The 23,341-nt window shown below is 43.5% G+C and overlaps 1 protein-coding gene across 2 annotated transcripts in view; it reads left to right on the top strand.

Moving 5' to 3' along the window:
- The first annotated feature begins 16,845 nt into the window (after positions 1 to 16,845).
- syk (spleen tyrosine kinase) overlaps positions 16,846 to 23,341 on the top strand; it is a 199,035-nt gene continuing 192,539 nt past the window's right edge. The window contains exon 1 of one of the 2 annotated variants that reach the window (XM_087997072.1): positions 16,846 to 17,316. The gene's annotated coding sequence lies outside the window, so the exon portion shown is untranslated. The remainder of the gene's footprint in view (positions 17,317 to 23,341) is intronic. The other variant, XM_043714053.2, reaches the window with a different exon arrangement.

Genomic DNA, 23,341 nt, shown 5'->3' with positions numbered 1-23,341 from the left:
ACTTTCCTCTGCTGCCTGTCCCGAGTTCCACCTTGGAGGATGGTCACCCGAAGGTCCGAGGCTGAATGTCCTGGACCACTGAAGTGTTCCCCAACTGGGAGGGAACCCTCCTGTCTGTTGATTGTTGTGCGGTGCCCATTCATCCGTTGTCGTAGCCTTTGCTCGGTTTCCTCAATGTACCATGCCTCAGGGCATCCTTGCCTGCAACATATAAGATAGACAACGTTGGCTGAGTCACATGAGTACCTGCCATGTACAAGGTGGGAGGTGTTCCCACGCGTAATAGTGGTATCTATGTCCACAATCTGACACGTCTTGCAGCGTCCACCGTGACAGGGTTGTATGGAGCTGTCCTGAGAGCCGGGCAGTTTGCTACGAACAATGATCTGTTTGAGGTTTGGCAGTTGTTTAAAGGCAAGTAGTGGAGGTGTGGGGAAGGTCTTGCTGAGGTGCTCATCCTCATTGATAATGTGTTGCAGGTCATGAAGAACATGGCGTAATTTTTCAGCCCCTGGGAAATACTGAACAACGAAGGGTACCCTGTCAGTTGCAGCCCGTGTCTGTCTCCTGAGGAGGTCATTATGGTTCCTTGCTGTGGCACGTCGGAACTGGCGGTTGATGAGTTGAGCATCGTACCCCATTCTTGTGAGGGCATCCTTGAGTACTTCCAGGTGTCCGTCATCTTCCTCCTCATCTGAGCAGATCCGGTGTATGCGTAGGGCTTGTCCATAGGGAATGGCTGTTTTAATATGTTTTGGGTGGAAGCTGGAGAAGTGTAGCATTATGAGGTTGTCTGTGGGTTTGTGGTAGAGTGTGGTGCTGAGGTGTCCATCCTTGATGGAGACGCACGTGTCCAAGAATGAGACAGACCCTTTGGTAGAGTGATTGAGTTTCAGAGCCACGAGGTCATGTTGCAGCTGTACAAAACTCTGGTGCGGCCGCACTTGGAGTATTGTGTACAGTTTTGGTCACCACATTATAGGAAGGATGTGGAAGCTTTGGAAAGGGTTCAGAGGAGATTTATTAGGATGTTGCCTGGATTGGAGGGAAGGTCTTATAAGTAAAGGCTGAAGGAATTGAGGCTGTTTTCATTTGAGATATGAAGATTGAGAGGTGACTTAATTGAGACACATAAGATAATCAGAGGGTTAGATCGTGTGGACAGTGAGAGCCTTTTTCCTCGGATGGTGATGGCTAGCATGAGGGGACATAGCTATAAATCGAGGGGTGATAGATATAGGACAGATGTCAGAGGTAGTTTCTTTACTCAGAGAATGGTAGGGGTTTGGAACGCACTGCCTGCAAGAGTAGTGCACTCGCCAACGTTAAGGGTATTTAAATGGTCATTGGATAGACATATGGATGAAAATGGAATAGCGTAAGATGGGCGTCAGATTGTTTCCAAAGCTTGGGGCAACATCGAGGGCCGAAGGACCTGTAATGCGCTGTAATGTTCTGTGATCTATGTTCTAAGTGCAGAGGTGGTGGAAAAAAGTTCAATGTTGCAACGTATATGGAATTCGTTGACCTGGGAGCATAGCGGGATAAAGGTGAGACCTTTACTGAGGACTGATCATTCATCCTCAGTGAGGGGGCTGTCTGGGGGATTGGTAAAAACCTGGCAGGGCTGTGGGCTGGGACCTGGTGTAGGGCTGGAGTTGGGAGTGGGGACAGAGATTGTCTCTGGAGTGGATGTGGTCATGGGAGGATTGGTGACATCATGTGTGACATGATCTGCAGTAGTCAAAGGGGTGGAAGTAGTGTGTTTGGTGGCATCCCTGGGGCCAGAAGTTATGTTCCATATGGCGTTTGCGGAAGCGGTGTCTTTGGCAGTGGCTATGGAGGTGGCATGGTCAGTGGGGCTAAGGTGAGTGGCATCATCGGAACCAAAGTGGCACATTCGGTGGCAACTGTGGGGGCGGAGGCTGTGGTATGTGTGGGCGCGGTGTGTTCATCGGTGGTGTTCTGGTGAGTGACATCAGTGGGGGTGGAAGTGGCATAGGTGATGGAAGTGATGTGTTGCGCAGTGGTCGTGGAGGTTTCAGCAGCAGAAGTAATGACAGCGTTCACAGAGGCGGTCGTTAAAATGGCAATCGTGGAGGTGGTAGTCTGCTGGCGATCACAGAGGTGGTATGGCCAATGATGGCTATGGTCCATGGGGCAGTGGGGGTGGAAGTGAGGTCATCATTAACAGCAAAAGTGGTGCCTGTAGTGGCTACATGAATAATGGCATCCGAGTGGTTCTGGAGGCCGGGGGAAGTGTCTGGAGTGCTCGAGCAATCCCAAGTTTGAGGGTAGGTGCACAAGATTTTGGCGTACTTACGTTTCTTTATGTCCAATAAACTGGAGAAAAAGTGATTATTGAGTGTGTGGTTCCTTCTCAGGTTGAAGCATAGCATTCCATATGCGTTGTGACATCGAGCGTTTCTTCTGCTGCCTCTGCGCTTATTTTTTTCCATCGGGACTCCCACCCACACTCCGAGGACCCCTTCTCCCACCTCCAACGTACTCCATCAACTTGGACACCCCTGTGCTGGTCTGTTACCCACCCTGGATCTCTTTATCTCCAACTGCCACTGTGACATTGACCGCCTCAACGTGTCTACCTCTCTCACCCAGTCCAACCTCTCACCCACAGCGCAGCCCTCCACTCCCTCCACTCCAACACCCACCTCACCATTGAACCAGCAGACAAGGGGGGGGAGGGGCACAGTGGTAGTTTGGCACACCAAACTCTATACTGCTGAAGCCAGGCACCAACTCACAGACACCTCCTCCTACTGCCCCCTCAACCATGACTCACCTCCCATCATTAAACCAACATTTCCCAGACCATCCACAACCTCATCACCTCAAAGTACCTCCCATCCACAACCTCTATAATCCTGGAACCCCGCACCACCCAGTTCTACCTGTTACCCAAAATTCACAAGCTGACTGCCCCAGTCAACCCAGCATCTTCGCCTGCTCCTGCCCCACCGAACTTATCTCCTCATATCTTGACACTGTTCTGTCCTCCTTGGTCCAGGAACTCTCCACAAACATTTGAACACCACCCATGCCCTCCACCTCCTCCATGATTTCTGTTTCCTCAGCCCTTAATGCCTCATTTTCACCATGGACATCCAGTTCCTATACACGTCCATTCGCCATGGCGAAAGCCTCCAAGCCCTCCATTTCTTCCTCTCCCGCCGACCGAACCAGTACCCCTCCACTGACCCACATATTTGATTGGCGGAACTGGTCTTCAACAGCAACAACTTCTCCTTCAAATCTTCCCACTTCCTTCAGACCCGTATGGGCCCCAGCTATACCTGCCTCTTCATCAGATACATGGAACAGTCCATCTTCCACAGTTACACTGGCACCATCCTCCACCTTTTCTTCTGCTACATTGATGACTGCATCAGCACCACTTTGGGACACACAAGAAAGTTGAACAGTTCATCAACTTCACAAACACTTTCCACCCTGCCCTCAAGTTCACCTGGACCATCTCAACACATCCTTCCCCTTCATGGGCCTCTCCGTCCCCATCTCTAGAGACCGAGTCAACATCTACTTTGAGGAGAAAGTGAGGTCTGCAGATGCTGGAGATCAAAGTTGAAACTTTATTGCTGGAACAGCACAGCAGGTCAGGCAGCATCCAGGGAACAGGAGATTCGACGTTTCGGGCACAGGCCCTTCTTCAGGAATGAGCAGAGAGTGTTCAGCAGGAGAAGATAAAAGGTAGGGAGGAGGGACTTGGAGGAGGGGCGTTGGAAATGTGATAGGTGGAAAGAGGTCAAGGTGAGGGTGATAGGTCGGAGTAGGATGGAGGCGGAGAGGTCAAGAAGAAGACTGCAGGTCAGGAAGGCGGTGCCGGGCTGGAGGGATCCGGCTGAGACAAGGTGGGGGGAGAGGGGATGAAGAAACTGGTGAAGTCCAAGTTCATCCCCTGCGGTTGGAGGGTTCCCAGTCGGAAGATAAGACGCTCCTCCTCCGACCGTTGGGTTGTTGTGGTTTGGCGGTGGATGAGTCCAATGACCTGCATATCCTCGGTGGAGTGGGAGGGGGAGTTGAAATGCTGTGCTACAGGTTGGTTGGGTTGGTTCGTCCGGGTGGCCCAGAGGTGCTCTCTGAATCGCTCCGCAAGTAGGCGGCCTGTTTCCCCAATATAGAGGAGGCCACACCGGCTGCAGCGGATGCAGTAGATGATGTGGGTGGAGGTGCAGGTGAATCTGTGGCGGATATGGAAGTTTCCTTTGGGGCCTTGGAGAGAAGTGAGGTGGGAGGTGTGGGCGCAAGTGTTGCACCTCCTGCGGTTGCAAGGGAAGGTGCCGGGAGTGGAGATTGGGTCGGTGGGGGGTGTGGATCTGACAAGGGAGTCGCGGAGGGAGTGGTCTCTACGGAAAGCTGATAGGGGAGGGGAGGGAAATATATCCTTGGTGCTGGGGTCTGTTTGGAGGTGGCGGAAGTGACGGCGGATGATGCGCTGTACATGGAGATTGGTGGGGTGGTAGGTGAGGACCAGTGGGGTTCTGTCCTGGTGGCGGTTGGAGGGGCGGGGCTCAAGGGCGGAGGAGCGGGAAGTGGAGGAGATGCGGTGGAGGGGGGGAAATTGCGGTCCTTGAAGAAGGAGGCCATCTGTGTTGTACGTATTTTGAACTGGTCCTCCTGGGAGCAGATGCGGCGGAGACGAAGGAATTGGGAGAATGGGATGGCGTTTTTACAGGGGGCAGGATGGGAGGAGGTGTAGTCCAGGTAGCTGTGGGAGTCGGTTGGTTTGCTCATTCCTGAAGAAGGGCCTGTGCCCGAAACGTCGAATCTCCTGTTCCCTGGATGCTGCCTGACCTGCTGTGCTGTTCCAGCAATAAAGTTTCAACATCTACTTTGATCCCACTGACTCCCACAACTACCTTGACTACTCTTCCTCCCGCCATCCCCTCCTTTAAAAATGTTATTCTTTACTCCCAATTCCTCTGCCTCTGCTGTATCTGTTCCCAGGTGGAGCAATTCCATTCCAGGACATCCCAGATAGCCTCCTATTTCAAGGGCCACAATTTCCTCACCCATGTGATCAACAATGCCCTTCAGCACATCTCCTCCAATCCCCACCCCTCCAACCTCAACACGGATACAACCCTTCCACTCCATTAGTCTCTAGATAGAGTGCATTATCCTCCGCCATGTCCACCATCTGCAATCAAACCCCATCACCAGAGATATATTTCCCTCTCCACCCCCATCTACATTCTGCAGAGACCATTCCCTTCATGACTCCCTCATTAGGTCCACACCCATCATTGACCCACATTCCACTTCTGGAAACTTCCCTTGCCACCATAAGTGGTGTAAATCGTGCACCACACCTCCCCCCCCCCCCCCCTCACCTCCATTCAAGGCCCAAAGGATCCTTCCACATCAGGCAGAGATATTCCTGCATATCCAAACACCTCATCTACTGTGTCTGTTGCTCTCGATGTGGGAGACAGGATGTCAACTCGTGAAATATTTCAGAGAACATCTCTGCAACACATGCACCAAACAACACCACCCCACCATGACTGACCACTTCAACTCCCCTTCCTACTCCGCCAAGGACATACAAGTCCTGAGCCTCCTGTATCGCCAAATCCAAGCCACCCAATGCCTGGAGGAAGAATGCCTCATCTTTCGCTTTGAGACACACCCCCCCCCCCCCCAACCACACAGCGTCAATGTCAACTCCACCAGTTTCCTCATCTCCCCTCTCCCCTCCAAATCAACACCGCCCTCTTGAACTGCCTACCTTCTTTCCCATACTATTGGCTCCACGTTCCCATATGACTTATCTTTTAACCTCTACCTGCATCTATGTATCACCTTCCTAGCTACCTTCTCCCCACCCCACTCTTCTATTTATCTCTCAGCCCCCTTACCTCCTCCCCACATTCCTGATGAAGGGCTTATGCCTGAAACTTTGACTCTCCTCCTTCTTTGATGCTGCCTGACGTGCTGTGCTTTTCCAGTACCACACTTTTGACTCTGATCTCCAGCATCTGCAATCCTCACTTTCTCTCAATTTGCTTTCTGAATTGACGTTTTACCAAGAGCGTGTTTATGGGACATCACTCTTTTGGAACAATTACTGTTTAGTAGCTAAATAATGTACTATTCTGTTAAGCATTTCAGTAGAGTTATAATTAAGCGAATTCTTCTCTTTATTTTTTTCTTTTTTGCATTTAAACTAGAGTGTATGTATAAATTGTGTTTTGCTTAAGATCAAGTAATTTAATGAAATGAATTGCATCTGGAACACTGGACCTTATATTTACCTTTAAAATAAGAAAATAATTAGAGTTTAGGCTCCCTTCTTAATATATTTTGCTGGGATCTGGCCTGATCCATAACAAATTGGGGGCTTTTTTTGATATCAAAAGCTCTAATTCCAGTTTGGATTTAGGATTATTGGACTGAAACATGGCGAGTATTAATTGATTAGATTAGATTACTTTACAGTGTGGAAACAGGCCCTTCGGCCCAACAAGTCCACACCGACCCGCCGAAGCGCACCTACCCAGACCCATTCCCCTACATTTACCCCTGCACCTAACACTACAGGCAATTTAGCATGGCCAATTCACCTAATCTGCACATTTTTGGAGTGTGGGAGGAAACCGGAGCACCCGGAGGAAACCCGGGCAGAATGTGCAAACTCCACACAGTCAGTCGCCTGAGTCGGGAATTGAACCCGGGTCTCTGGCGCTGTGAGGCAGCAGTGCTAACCACTGTGCCACTGTGCCGTCCCACAACTCTGTTAGTGTCTTTAGCTCGGGTGTTGAATTCGATTGGTTTAAAATAGGGTGTACCTTGCATAATAGGGTGTACCTTATTCGGAATGCTCCTGGCATTGAAATAGACATACTTCAAACCAACATTTTGCTTGCCGGTGCCTTATTGTGACCTTGAAACCATGTCTCTGACCTCACTACGCTCAATCTCCTGTTTACTCAATCTACAATTTTGGTTACCATCCCTCTGCTGAATTAGTTTAAACCCACCCAAGGAACATTAGCAAACTCCTCCCCTCACCCCCTCCCCCCCACCCCCCCCCCCAGGATATTGGTAACCCTCTGGTTCAGTTGAAGACCATCCTGTTTGTAGAGGTCCCACCTACCCCAGAAAGAGCCCCAGTTATCCAGGAATTCAAAACCCTCCCTCCTGCATCATCCATGTAGCCACATGTTCAAATCCTCTCTCTCCCTATTCCTTGTCTCACTAGCCAGTGGCACAGGTAACAAACCAGAGATAACAACTCTGTTTGTCCTCGCACTCAGCTTCTACCCTAGCTTCCTGAATTTCTGCCTTAAGTCGCCATCATTCTTTCTACTTATGTCATTATTGCCTCTGTGGACCATGACTTGGGGCTGCTCCCCCTCCTCCTCAAGGATTCCAAAAATAAAATCAGAGACATCATGAACCCTGACACCTGCTAGGCAACATGTGAGTCTGTCTCATTCTCACGGAACCTCCTATCTGTCCCCCTAACTACGGGAGTCCCCTGTGACTAATGCTCTGCTCATCTCCCCTCTTCCCTTCTGAGCAACATGGACAGACTCTGTGCCAGAGACCTGTGCCCCATTGCTTACCCCTGTTAAGCTGTTCCCCCCCACCTCGCCCTCTCCTCCACCGACAGTATCCAAAATGGTTTACATGTTGTTGAGGGGAACGGCCACAGGGTATCCCTGCACTGTTTGTTAGTTCCTTTTCCGTCTTATGACTGTAACCCATCCACCTTCATCTTTTACCTGAGGTGTGACAACCTCCCTGTAACTCCTCCGAATAACTCCCTCAGTCTTCCAAATGATCTGAAGTTCATCCAGTTCCAGTTCCCTATCACACTTTTCGAGAAGCTGGAGTTGGGTGCACTTCCCGCAGGGACACTAGTGGTGACCCTTACCTCCCACATTCTGCAGGAGGAACATTCAACTGCCCTAACCTCCATTCTCACTATTCTAAATTCCCGAGACTACTGAAAACTTACAAAAAAACAACTAGTCACCTTACCAATCCGGTGCCGAGAACCTTTTTTTTTGGTTAGAGGAGGAGGACAGGTGGGAGACACTACCCGTGTAGTGTTTCAGGGAAAGCAACCACCCAAATATAAAGCATCACTTACCCAGCAGTCCTGTGTCCGCTCCTGCTCAGTGTGCGCTCAGCCTATACATGAGGTAAGCTTTAATCTATTTTAAATTTTAGGAACATAAAAGGGGCGACATGGTGGCCCAGTGGTTAGCACTGTTGCCTCACAGCGCCAGAGACCTGGGGTTAATTCTCGCCTCGGGCAACTGTCTGTGTGGAGTTTGCACATTCTCCCCGTGTCTGCGTGGGTTTCCTCCGGGTGCTCCGGTTTCCTCCTACAGTCCAAAGATGTGCAGGTCAGGTGAATTGGCCATGCTAAATTGCCCATAGTGTTAGGTGAAGAGGTACATGTAGGGGAATGAGTCTTGGTGGATTGCTCTTCAGAGGGTCGGTGTGGATGTGTTGGGCCGAAGGGCCTGTTTCCACACTGTAAGTAATCTAATCTAATCTAAATTGATCTTCCTGTTGGGCCTCTGGTCCTCACTATTGCTCCTCCCACTCTGCCTCCAAAAAACTACCCCTTTACCGGACTGTAATATCAATCCTTAAACTATCTTATAGCTAAATTATTTCTCACTTATTTTTTAGACACTGTAAATAATGCTATAATTTTTTCCTTTTATTCCTCTTTGCATCCAAGATTTTTACCTTGAGTACTTATATCTAAAATGGCACCATTAGAGGCAGCCATTGTAAAAGCTTTTCACTGTACTTCTTTACTGGAGTACACATGACAATAAAGGATACTCTACTCCATTCTAAAGTTGTATAAAGCTGCAGCATAACATGCCTATTCTAATATTCAATGTCCCTTCCATGGAAGGTAAGCATGTCATCGGCCTTTCTTATTAGCTTATGTACATGTGCTGCCACCTTCAGTGATTTGTGGACCTGCACACCTAGATCCCTCTTCATCTCAATACTCCTGAGGGGTCTGTCGTTCATGGTATAATTTCCACCTGTACCTGACTTTCCAAAATGCATTATCTCACATGTGTTCAGATTAAACTCCATCTTCTAATTTTCTGCCCATGCCTCCAATTGATCTATATCCTGTTCTATGCTCTGGCAGTCCTCCTCATGATCGGCAATTCCACCAATCTTTGCATTATACGCCAACTTACTAATTAGACCAGCCAATTTTTCCTTCAAATTATGTACACCACAAACAGTAGAGGTGCCAGCACAGATCGCTGTGAAGTACCACTAGTCACAACCCTCCATTCCAAGCTTATTATAGTCCAGGACAGACAGCATGATCTCAGAATAAGGGAATGCACATTTAAGAGAGAGATAAGGATGAATTTCCTCTCTTGGAAGGTAGTGAATCTGTTAGATTCTATACCCCGCAGGGTTGTCCAGAATGGAAGTTAAGTATATTCAAGTTTGCGATAGATAGATTTTGTATTGGTAAGGGAATCAAGGGCTATAGGGTAAAGGCAGGAAAGTGGAGTTTAGAATTATCAGATCACCCATGAAGAATTGATGGAGGAAGAACTTCTTTTAAGTTGCATTCTCAAGATAACTTAAGGTTTTCTCAAAAAAAGATGACATCTCAGCTCAGACAATGCATTAAAGATATAAGGTTAGAGTCTGTCTGTATCCTAATCTTCAGTCAGACTTAAAAGAAGTTTTGAGATTTACATATTAATGAACTGAAGCCTGCAATCCATTCTAAAGGATGAAAGGCTTAAAGTAATCTAGGTTTGTTCAATATATCATTTTAATTGCATGACACTGTGACCTTTTGCTATAAATTCTGTGTCTTATGATCCTGCCCACTAGTTACCTGATGAAGGAGCAGTGCTCTGAAAGCTAGTACTTCCAAATAAACCTGTTGGACTACAACCTGGTGTTCTATGATTTTTAACTTTGTCCACCCCAGTCTAACATCCTGCACATCATAATTAATACAAGATAAAGGAAGCATTTTCAGGATGGCAAACTGCAACTAGTGTGGTGTATTGGGATCAAAGCTGAGGCCACAATTATTTACAATGTAAGTTAATGAGCTAGATGAGAGAAGTGAACATAATATAATTAAGTTTGTGGATTACACGACAATAGGTGGGAAGACAATTGGTGAGGATATGTCACAGAAATTATCCCAATAAAGCAGAGATCATAAAACATAGATCGAAGTGAAATTAACAAACCATTTAACACAGAAATATCGCGGAAGAAAAATTGACCAAGCTGAAACAGCACAGGCAGTTTGCCCAGATAGCCAAAACTCTCTTCCCTGAGCAGAGAATCAAGCCAGTTTTTATAGGAATACAGTACAATGATGCTCATTAAAAATAGTGAAAATACAATAGTCTTGATAGTCAAGTAATCAAGTTATGATGGTGATAATCACAAAACAGTTATCAGAAGAATGTCCTGAATGTAGATACAATGAAGTGTCCGGCAGCATCAATCAGTTCTTAATGGGATCAGGAGATTCTGGCTCTCTTCGAGGGTAGGTGAGAATGTCCCTTTTCTTGGCAGTAAGGTGTTTCCATTGTTGCTCTCCTGTGAGCAAGGTATTCTGGTGCCTCTCTGTCTGACCTGTCTGCATAGTTTTGGTATCACTGGGGTACAAGACTGTCCTTAGGGCTTTGGGACAGCTGTGTTTATCAAGTCTAGGAAGCTTATTGTCAGTTTGTCTTGGGAAGTGTATTACCTAGTCTGCGATTGACTATGGTCATGTCTGGTTTCCCATGTCAGTCTGTTTGGTCAATGCTGAGGCATTCTGGCTGTTTCTTCTATGGTTTGGGCAGGCTTGATTTTCTGTGTTCTGTGTGGCCATGCTTTGGTTAGGCAGGATGACAGATCTGTTCCCACAGGATGACACATAAAGTCTATCTGGGGTAAGATAGGTTGAGTCAATGAGTGAAAACTTGGCAAGTGGAATATGGGAAAAGGTGAGGTTATGCATTTTGGCAACTGGATATTATTCAGATGAAAGAAAACTGCAAAATGTAATAGAACAGAGTGTTAATCCTAACCTTAACCCTCATGCATGAATCACATAAAGCTAGCATCCAATTTCTGAAGGTAGTAGGGAAAGCAAATTAACTGTTGGCCTTTATTTCACAGGAAATGGAACATCAAAATAGGGAGATCTTACTAGATTTATACAGGGTACTAATCAGACCACTCTAAGAATACTATGAACTGTCTATATCTAAGGAAAGATATTGGAGGGAGTCCAGAGATGGTTCACTAGGTGAATATGGATATGAAATTATTTTTTAATGTGGAGAGGTTGAGTAGGTTGGCCCTATACTCATTGGATTATAGAGAAATGAACTTAGGACTTAGAATCCCTACGGTGTGGAAACAGGCCCTTCAGCATTGCAAGTCCACACCGACCCTCTGAAGAGTAACCCACCCATACCCACCCCCTTATTTCTCTACATTTCCCTTGACTAATGCAGCTAACACTATGGGCAAATTAGCATGGCCAATCCACCTAAACTGCACAACTTTGGATTGAGAGGTGACCTTATTGAAAGTTACAGGATTCTTAGGGGACTGTATAGAATGGGCTGAAAGGCTAAATTTGTTGATGATATTCGACAGCTGCATGACCTTGAATGAGTCCTGTGAACATTCCTGTATGTGGCGCAGACAGCACAAGCCAGATTTGTTTTCTGTACTGGCAAGCACTTTTGTCTTCTGTATCTGTTTTTCTGTCCCTTGCTGTTTGTTACACTAGAAAGAGTTTTGTTCCAAGTCATTGGACTTCACCTCAGACTGGAATCGTGAACGGTGCCAGGAACAACCTAAAACCTCCACACTGGCCATCGATCGAGGCGTCCCTGACAGGCAGAAGGCCGTGAAGCTTATTGTTTTTTTTCCTCTTTTTGTTCATCTTTTATTATTACTCAATAAATGTTCATATTTAAGCAAATTCCTATTGTCGAGCCTTCGCTTAACTACATTTAACTGAATTCAAAAAGAAACGCTTGGATACACTCTGTGATCCGAGACAGGAACTTGACAGGGTAGGTACTGAGAGGTTGTTCCCCCTGATGGGAGACTCTAGGACCAGAAAGCATAATCACAGAATAAGGCATTGTTCATTTAAAACTAGGTGAGGAAGATTGTTTTCTCTCAAAGGGAACTCAGAGGAAGTGGTGGAGGCTGGTACAATTGCAACATTTAAGATGCATTTGGAAGGGCATATGAATAGGAAGGGTTTGGAGGGATATGGGCTGGATGCTGGCAGATGGGACTAGATTGGGTTGGGATATCTGGTGGACATGTAAAGGTTGGACTGAAGAGTCTGTTTCCATGCTGAACATCTCTATGACTCTGTGACTCTATCTGTGTAACGCTTGAATCATTAAGTATATTCAAGCCTGAGTTAGGCAGATTTTTATTTGGTAAGGAACTCAAGGTTTATGGGGATAAGGCAGGCAAGAAGATTTGAGGATTATCAGAACAGCCATGATCTCATTGAATGATAGAGCATACTTAAAAAATAGTCTTGTGTTTTTCCCACAACATTCGACCCATTGAATCTACTCTATCAGTATACAGCTATCCACCTCATAGCTGATCAATTCCGCTTAACTGATTTTAATGAGTATACAAATAAATAAGTGGCAAGAAGGTAGTGCATGGAACATATTTGGGAAAATGTAACTTTTTTTTAGGAAAGACAGAAACTTAAAACTGTTTAAATGCTGAGAAACTGCCTTGTGTAAATGTTCAGATAGATGTAGATGTCTTTGTGCATGAAACATAAAAAAGAATCATGTAGTTAAAGCAATTACTTGGGAAACTTGATGACATACTGGACTTTATCGTAAAGGGATTAGAGCATAGAGTAAACGTGTCTTGTTGCAATTGTGCAAGGCTTTGGTGAGACCACACCTGAAACCCTCTGTTCAGTTTTATTCTCTGAGTTTAAGGAAGAATCTGCAGTTCTCTTACAGTAGGTGTAATGAAGGTTCTCTAGATTGTTTGTTGGTTCAATAAATTTATTCTCTGAGGTGCAATGGGCCTATATACTATGTGATTTGAAGAATGACAGATAATCACATTGAAACAAGAAATTCTGATTGGGCCTGAATACGTAAATGCTGAAAGATCATTTTCCTTGATTTGCGAATCTAAAACAAGGGGGCATAAAGTTAGGATAAGGGGCCAACTACTGATGACTTGGATGAGGAGGAATTTCCTCACTCACAGGGCTGTGAAACATTTGAAATTCTCTGGCCCAGAGGAATATTCAGTTGTTGTATAAATTGAAAACAATAGGTTTTTTTTGTTAACTCTCAGGGAATCCAGGGATATGCAATCACTGGAAAGTAGATTTGATGTTGTAGATCAAGCCTGATCTTATTGAATGGTGGAACAAGATTAAAGGGCTGTGTGGCTCATTATTTTCTTATTGTCTTCTAAATAGAAAGTGTTCATCGAAATTGTGAAACTTCTGATTCAATTCTAGGACTCATTATAAGTATTACAAAATATTTAACTCCTTCACCCAGGATCCTTTTCATTGCATTTTGTTTTAGCCTTGAAAGCATTAATTTCAAGGCAGTTACTGTGTTACAGTCTGAGAACTCCTGTGATGAAAAGAATATAATTTGTGTGTGTGTGTATTTTTAAGAATCAGATAGATGCTTGTTGTTTCTATTAAGTTATCTTTTGGAATAAGGTCAGGGTGGCCTAAATCCAGAATTTTATGAGAAAGCAGGTAACTGCAGACCCTGTGGTTTCAGTAGAAAGATGCTAATATTGTTGTGTTCACAACTGATACACTAAACATTTAAGCTTTGTTTTCAGTTTAGAAAAAATCATGGTTGAACAATTTTTTTAAAAAATTCAGTTTTTAAAAAATGCATGCTTTAATATCAATCGAAAATATTTCTTTGTTTAGACAGCTTTTTCTTTTATGTAACAAACTTCCATTCCACTGTTAAAGGAAATATGTTTCAGTGATTAACCATGAAGTTAACTAATTAAATGAATTTTTTTTATCAAATTAAGCTTGATTTCATTCTGGGATCTGACTTGTTTGACTATCAGCTGGGGATATAACACAACACAATGGAGTCTTACTTAACTAGAAAAGGCTATAAATGTTAAAGAGCCTATACTGGAACTAGATATCTTGTGGTGTGTGGTGCTCTTGTGGTGTAGTAGTAACACTTCTACCTTTGTAGCAGGTGGCCTGGCTTCAATTCCCACCTACTCCAGAGATGTGTAACAATATCACTGAACAGGTTGATTAGAAAAGCTGTGTACCTTCTTCAACACTCTCACCCCCAACTGAAAAGTCAGTCAGAAGCCTATTAAAGACAAAATGTCTTGCTGGCAGCAACACTAACTGTCTCTGGATGAGATTTCCACTCCCATTTTGGAACAAAGTCTTGCCAAGAGAGCTGCCAATCAATATAATTTGTGGGTGGCACGGTGGCACAGTGGTTAGCACTGCTGCCTCACAGCGCCAGAGACCCGGGTTCAATTCCCGCCTCAGGCGACTGACTGTGTGGAGTTTGCACGTTCTCCCCGTGTCTGCGTGGGTTTCCTCCGGGTGCTCCGGTTTCCTCCCACAATCCAAAAATGTGCAGGTTAGGTGAACTGGCCATGCTCAATTGCCCGTAGTGTTAGGTGAAGGGGTAAATGTAGGAGAATGGGTCTGGGTGGGTTACGCTTCGGCGGGTTGGTGTGGACTTGTTGGGCCAAAGGGCCTGTTTCCACACTGTAAGTAATCTAATCTAATAATTGTCTGAAATCTCAGGATTCCCAGCAATATCAGTTTGAGTGACTGGGAATGACAGGGACTACAGGTCAGTCAAGAGAAAATAATGCTTCAGGACTTTAAGGCAGGTCCTGGGTGTCAGTGGGGCTTGGCTGGGAGTGAGGCAGTGGTAGTGGGCTTCTTCAAGAGCTGATGTAGAAAAGACTTAAATCAAGTTTTGGCTCTGATGGGCACTACAGTCTTCCAAAGAAGGTACGATCTGATACCAGTTTGCCCAGGAAAAGCTGCCAGTTTTCCCAGCTGGTGTGGACCTTCCAGCAACAGTAGTGAAATAAACCACTTATAGAGTAATCAATTAGTCACTTAAGGTACTACCACTAATCTCATTCTGGTAAGGCTGCCAGACACTTTCCCCACCCAATATAAAATAGAAGACAAATTGGAGATGGAAGATAATGCATATTCCATGAGCTCTTTGTCTTGTGGAAACGAACCCAGGGGACTGTTGAATGGAGTGGTGCAGAGGAGGACAGTCCTCTACCCACAGGATCAGTGGAAGAAACCATGACACCAAACCTTGACAACCTATGAATTTGCCACCAGGGTCAGTAAGGTCCCAGCCTTCTGAAGGAATGTTCAGTCCTGTGTGAAGAAGGTCAATAGCCTGCTTCACTCTGCCAGTGTATGTGTCATCATCTTCTCTCAGCTACTGCACACATTTCCAACCGAGGCTCATGCTCTACCACTCTTGCCATTGCCTGCAATATCTTCGCTCACTCACCTGTCATAACATCCCACACCACTGCGTGCCTCTGCGCTGCCTACCCCTCATTCATGAGACCTCGCCAGCTTTCCCCACCTGTAGACTAATAGGTCTGCCACGCAACTTTCACCTCACTTCATTCCTCCCTTTCTCTCATTCTAGAAAAAAAATGCCTAGCATAGCTAAGATGGGTGGTGGTGCCTTTGTGACAGGGTCTTGATCCTAACCTATGGGAGAGTCCCGCGTGTTCTAGAGGTGCGTACTAACATCTCCAACAGATTGAATAGAAAATAGTTTCGAAATGATTAGATTTTAACAGCAGCAGAGAGGAATGAGTTTTAACGGGAATTGGGATCTGTAAATTTTTGCAATAGGACATCAATTTTGCAAGTTTTAGGGATTGCATTTGACAGCACTAGGTAAAGGTCTTTGGTTTGGTTCTGTTCAAAACAATGGAATTTGGCATTTTTTTTGTTAACTGGAATTTACATTGCCGCCCTTCAGGCACCGCTGCCGGGGGGGGCGGGGAATTGTGTCGGCGGGAGTTTAACCCCACCCCAAACTAGTACTCATGCGCACAATAGCTCGCTTTTCATCGCTACAATAATTCTTGTATTTGGGTAAGCAGCCCGGTTAACGTAAGCGATGGTGGTTATTGACTCCATTGCATACAATCTGAACATGTGTCATTTTCTAAAGTAAGGAGGTTACTTAAATTAATATCTTCAAGATGTTCTTTGATATGTGAGACACTTGTGTAACATATTCAGGATGTGAACACAATGCAACACTTGATATAGTTTTGAGATATTTCACATTAACCCAACCCAGGGAGATTGGGCCTCAGATTAACAACTCGTTATGCAACACTCTTAAGTATGAGCATATAAAGTTTGCTCGAACTCCAAGCTGGGACTTCACCTGGATGTCACCAATTTATTATTTTGAAGCGTTCAGGTCAATTTGAAATACTGTCTATCACCACCACATCGACAAAACTTGACGTAGACCATAAAAATGAGAATCACTTAGATCCTGAAAAGCCGTCTCAACGCTGTTGCAAACATCTTAATGAACTATTGCTGTCATTCTCGTAGTGAGCAATTACAAGTTGTTTGTTAACTAACAGAAACAAAAAACACTTCAAGCCCGATGACATAAATCTCCTGGAATATATCACTGTTTCTTTGGGGGACATCTTCACAGGCGGCCATGAATATCACCTGATAATGAAATATGCTTGTAAGAATATGTTTTGTTTTAAATATTCAGTAACCATTTGGATTAAATTCCAATTTTTTTAAGAAACGAAACTACCCTCTCTGAGTAATTGACAAGTTGTGAAGCATTTCATGCCACAATTTGTCTTGTCAGTTGCTGACCCTGTAAAAGGAGGAAGTTTTCGGAATGAAGTGACTCGAGGAAGTAAGAATGGGGACTGGACTTTAGATGGAAAGAGGAAGTAACTGCCCCTTTCTACAGCTCACTCTCTCGCCTAGTATCGAGTGTCCAAAACAGTTACTTTTGCGGATCTGAAATAGTGTGGGCTATTTTTCTCTTTAAAAAAATCTCAGGTATCGTCGATCGTGTGGTGCTCTTTCCCCAGTGCCCTTTTTATGCTGAGATGCTCATGATTATTCTGTATTTTAATTCGAAACAAAAACGGACTCTTCATTAATTATCTTTTAATATGAGCAGCTCAACCTGTGACAGTGACAAATAAATTCAAGAAAACAAGGCCTTACAGGTAAGAACTTCTTCGAATATTGGGAAATATGAATTTTAATAGATGGACTTCCTTGATGTATATTTTCGCCGCACCGCTAAATAGTAATTTAGTTCAGAAGGCAAATTATATTTCAATAATGAAAGCGTCTCCCTTTATTCAACAAGGATTCGTGCTCTCTCTACCAGTTTTAAAATTTGATTTATTTTCTTGAACATTTCACCCAGCATTCGCTTAGAATTGTGTACGTAGTGTGTTGGCACGTACTAAGTTGCTCCAATCATTTTTGCAATAGTAGGAAATAGGGAAGTTGATTTTTTTCACAAATGCTTATCTCGGATATTGTTTGCGTGGTCTAGATTAACTTGCATTTTTTTTTGACCACGAATAAATTCTGAAGTCGTTTGTGAAACAGTGGACAGATAGTTTCATAGTTTCATTTAGTGGCCGAAGGGTTTTTGATCCTGTGATCGGGAGCGTTGCCAATTCAGCCGGGGCAAACTGCGCTACACACGTAAAGTTTCAGAAGAATAAGCACAGTGTGGAAGTGACAGTAGATCAGTTTGGAGTCCACAGAATACGGTCTCACGCTTGTTCAATGCGTATGCTTTTATCTTCTTACAACCTGTTTAGCATTGTAATACATTTATCATCTTGCTGTCGTCTTCATTTTCTTTTATAAAGTGTTGAAAATGTTTAAATAAACTGAAAAAGGTCAGCCAGTCTTTGTGGAGAGAACAAATAAATGAACTTTTGTAGGTTCCGAATCCTCGGTCAAACGCGATCTGAATGATCCACAGCCGAAAGGTAATCTGCAGTCTGTCCAGTTTTCCTCTGCCCACTGTTTTAAATTGGTGTTTTACGCAACCGTTAATCTCATTTCACGGGAGTCTTTATGAATAGCAGTAGAAATCTGCAGGAGCCCAGGGCGAGGGTATTTAATTTTAGGCGCTTCGGTATCGCTCGTTGCTTTTCTTCCATTTCAACTTGTTTTAACGAGTGAAGCCTTCAGCGCGTTTTCATATTTAGTTTTGGGCGGAAACATTCAATATATAGAACACGCGAAACACAAACGAAACGAAATGCTGCGGATGCTGCAAATACTCAGCATATCTAAGCAACATTAAAAAAAAAGTTACGTTCGAGGTCTATGACGTGCAACAAATGTAAAAATAAATCATTTAAACGGAACTAATTTAAAAGTCTGCTACTCTGGTAGTGTTTAGTGTTAAAGCAATTACATTTTATTTCTTTGCATAATAATTAAGTTTTCTTCTGTCTTACTGGGGGTTTTGCAAGTATTTTCCAATCAGAAACTAACCAAAGTAGGATTAAGATTGTTACTTGCAGCTACGTTGCCCGCGACATCGACATTAACTTCCAACTTTTGTGATGCATAGTTCAATCCAATTTGCCGAGTGTTCACCCTTACTGGGACGGTCGTCACTTTTTCTCAGCATCGTGAACAACACTACAATCCTTTCATATGAAGCTCTTGTGCTTCTCTGGTGTGTACAACCAAACTTGACAAAACCCTCGACACGGTTTTTAAACTTACGTAAATATATTTCATATTCAAACTATTTGAGATTAAAACTACTGAAGTCAAAGAAACGTTGCTCACAAACGTGCCAAATCCAGACTGGTATCACCAGTTTGAGAACAGGCACATCACACGTGCTATCACTAACATTAGAGCCTGAAATTTCTGAAGTTATTTTCTTCAGATGCAACACGATGGACTTGCATTGGTTCTCCTACTGACTTGATCATCCCGATGAAGTGTTCTTCCTTTTGCGAAATCCCGCGTTCCTTGTACTTTAACAGTAGCAACACTTAGAAAATACAGAACTTCACCAGGTGCAAACTGCTTCAAAAAGTCTTGGGGGCATAAAAAATGGTATATAAACGTTGGCCAATATATTTAACACGTCGAGACCTAATGTTTAACATCAAAGTTCAGCTTAATTCTACTAACATTTGATTTTAGACGTACATATAAACAAATCAATATCTTTGTCAGAATTGGGACAGTGGCAGCTCTATAAACTCAAAAAACTCCTAAATTCAAACGTCAGAATATTTTCAAAACTGACACCAGCGCTTCACTATCGGAAGAGTGGTTCTCAGATGATATTTTATATGAGCACTTAATGAGGTAGATTTGCAAACTTTAATGGTACAAATGCAAAGATCTTAGACCAAAGACCAATATATCACAAAAACATGCACTTCAGCTCTTGAATGCACACATTTTGCCTTTCCATACTAAAACTGTATTCACTTTACAGGATCCCTATCTCTCTATTCTCTACTCATTCTTGCATTTGTCCAGATGTTTTTCGAATGCTGTGTTTGCCTCTGACAGTATGTTCCAGGCACTCAGCACCCTTTGTGTGAAAAACTTGTCTCACATATCTCTTTTAAACTTCTCCACCCCCATACACCTTGTACCTGTGTCCCCTAGTAATTGACCCCTCCACACTCAGAAAAAAGCCTCATGCTTTCCACTCTATCTCTGCCATTCACAATCTTATAAACTTCTATCCTATGCTTTGCCTTCTGTCATTTGATTTGGGATCACAATAATACTGTTTGTGTCACTTCTTCATTTTCTCCTGTCAGTCACCAACCCTGCTGTGTTTAAATCTTTTGCAACTGCAGTTTTTCATCTGTTCTTCCTACAGCATTTTTCCTACATCTTGGCAGTCACATTTCTATCACTTGCTGCACAGCATTTTCTCTCTCCTCAACAGATGACAAAACCTTTTAAACTTCTTGGCTACTTTATATGATGCTCACAAAATATTTTTTTGACCAGCTGATGTCCTTTTTCATTACTCCACACATCAATATTTGTCTCTGCATCTCATGAGTATTCAGTTGTTAGTGTCTTATTGACAATGAACCCATTTCTGTGTTGTATTAAAAAGTTGGTCTTACAACTGTTTAGCAGATACTTTCTTTCAGTTTCAGTGACAGTTGTATATCACATAAGAATATGTTATGTTTCATCCAGTTATCCAACCAAACTAATCTGTTGTTTAATTTCTATTTACATGCTTCTATTTTCTGTCATCATTGACCCCAGATACTTTCAACTCTTCACTTTCTCCAGGCCTTCCCCCATTATCTTTACAGCTTTACTCTGATACAATTTCCTAGGCTCACACTGACAATCTATGCTCAATTATCTTCATTCCCATTTCTTCCAGAACTTTTCTCCAGTTCCTCAGAACTCAGTCATGTTCTCACCATCCCCTCCAATGCCCTTTGCAAATATCAATGACTTGCTATTTCCTGCCTCATGTTCTCAGTTGCAACATTCATGATAATCAGGAAGAGGGAGTGCTGAGTGCTGATGCTCACTGCAATCTAACATTCCTTTTGAACCTCACTCTCCTTCACAGTGGATTTGGATCTGCTCAGGCTTGGTGGGCCGAACAGCCTGTTCCTGGGCTGTAAATTTTCTTTGTTCTTTATTCTTCATACAGCTTCTTATTCTTAAATGGCTTTTGTTGCCCAGTAAGAGCTCTGTATACTTTTAAAGGTCTAGACAAATTCTATCACATTACGAATGTCCTACCTAGGCACCAATCATGTGGTCTCTAGATTAAGTAATACAGTTTTCACTTTATATTGGCTTTCCCAATATTTATCCAGCATGTCAAAGATATGTAAGGCAATTGTATTGCTGATAGTGATCCCTCAACCAATGCAGATAGATTATTTGTCCTGCTGAAGGGCTTTTGCCTGAAATGTCAATTTTCCTGCTCCTCGGATGCTGCCTGACCGGCTGTGCTTTTCCAGCATCACTCTAATCTAGACTCTGATTTCCAGCATCTGCAGTCCTCACTTTTGCCCAAATAGATTAATAAGTCAGTTATATTGGTGCTGTTTGTAGGGCTGTTTGCAGTGACTGCAAAAGTGACTGCACTTCAAAAGGACTTCAGTGACCATGAAGCACATTGGGGCATTCTGACATAGAATACCATGCAGTTGCAAGTTATTTTCCTCATATATTTGTGTCAGACACAGTACTTCTAGTTCTTTAATAGAATGCGAATAATGTCTGCAAGGCCAGAATATGTTGCTCATCTTTCATTGCCCTTGACATGGTTTTGGTGAGCTGCCTTCTTGAACTTCAGCAGTTCAGCTAATGTACGTACACACAGTGCTGTTGCTAAGAGGGTTCCAGGAGAGATAATAAAGTAATGGTGATATGGGCTGAAAATGTGTTGCTGGAAAAGCGCAGCAGGTCAGGCAGCATCCAGGGAACAGGAGAATCGATGTTTCGGGCATAAGCCCTTCTTCCAGCATCTGCAGACCTCACTTTCTCCTAATGGTGATATGGCTTCAATATGGTAGTCAATAGATCATTAGGTAATACCTAATTCAGGTTCACAATGCCATTTTAGCATTATGATTTGCCTTTTTCATTAATGCTACTAGAAGCATAAACTTAGATCCAAAACTGTGTTTTATTTTGGGAGCAAGGATCAAGGAATTGGTTTCACACTGATACAGAAGTAAAGGAATGCAGATGCTGGCAAATTAGACTATAACCTTGAAGTATTGATTTTTGTTTCTCTCCACAGATGTCTGATTTTCTGATATTTTCAAGTATTTCCCATTTTACTTATTATTTACCCCAAAATGCTTTGTTTATTTCCTGCATTTAGTGTAAAGTTTATGCGGTTTCAAACAAGTGGGTATATTCAACTACCTGCGCACCTTATAGAAACATCAAAACTTAATTCACCCATTTCAAACATTTAAATTATTGAATTGAGTTTTCAGACATTTCAACTGGCAAATGTTGGGAGGAAGTTTTTCCCATGTCTGTATTCAGCAGTTCCCATTTATAAAGTTTGTAAAGAATTTGTAATAAGACTGTTACAGATTTCCCTGATTATATTCCGTGTACCAGTTCCAAACTAGTAGCTGCAATGTGAATCCAACTCTAAATCACTCCGTATTACTGATTTATTTTCTCAAAATTTATTAATGAAATAACTAAAATTGAATTACTAAAAAGCAAATTAACATCATGGCATTGTAGCAAGTCCTGCATTCTTTCCATCACCATTGGTACAATACCTCAATACCCTCCTCACCTACCATGTCTCATTCAAGGTCATAGAGTCATAGAGATGTACAGCTCAGAAACAGACTCTTGGGTCCAACTCATCATGCTGACCAGATATCCCAAACTAATCTCATCCCATTTGCCAGCACTTGGCCCATATTCCTCTAAACCTTTCTTATTCATATACCCAGCCAGATGCCGTCTAAATGTTGCAATTGTACCAGCCTCCACCACTTCTTCTGGCAGCTTATTCCTTACATGCACCATCCTCTACATGAAAATGTTGCCCTTTAGGTCCCTTTTATATCTTTCCCCTCTCACCCTAAACCTATGCCTTCTAGTTGTGGACTCCCCCCAACCCAGAGAAAATACTTTGTCTATTTATCCTATCCATGCCCCTCATGATTTTATAAACCTCAGCCTTCAACACTCCAGGGAAAACAGCTCCAGCCTATTCAGCCTCTCCCAATAGCTCACATTCTTCAACCCTGGCAACATCCTTGTAAATTTTTCCTGACCCCTTTCAAGTTTCACAACATCCTTCTAATAGGAAGGAGACCAAAATTGCACGCAATATTCCAAATGTGGCCTAACTGATGTCCTGTACAGCCGCAACATGGCCTCCCAACTCCAATACTCAATGCTCTGACCAATAAAGGAAAGCATACCAAACACCTTCCTAACTATCCTATTTATCTGCTACTCTACCTTCAAGAAGTTTTAGCCTGCACTCCAAGGTCTCGTTATTCAGCAACACTCCCTAGGACCTTACCATTAAATGTATAAGTCCTGTTAAGATTTGCTTTCCCAAAATGCAGCACCTCGCATTTATCTAAATTAAACTCCTTCTGCCACTCCTCAGCCCATTGGCCCATTTGATCAAGGTCCCATTGTAACCTGAGGTAACTTTCTTCACTGTCCACGACACTTCCAATTTTGGTGTCATCTGCAAACATA

Source organism: Chiloscyllium plagiosum, unplaced genomic scaffold (genome assembly GCF_037043375.1).
Source record: "Chiloscyllium plagiosum isolate Xiang-an unplaced genomic scaffold, Cpla_swu_hap1 HiC_scaffold_2, whole genome shotgun sequence".
In the NCBI taxonomy this organism is placed as follows: domain Eukaryota; kingdom Metazoa; phylum Chordata; class Chondrichthyes; order Orectolobiformes; family Hemiscylliidae; genus Chiloscyllium; species Chiloscyllium plagiosum.
This window is presented reverse-complemented; position numbering and strand designations above follow the sequence as displayed.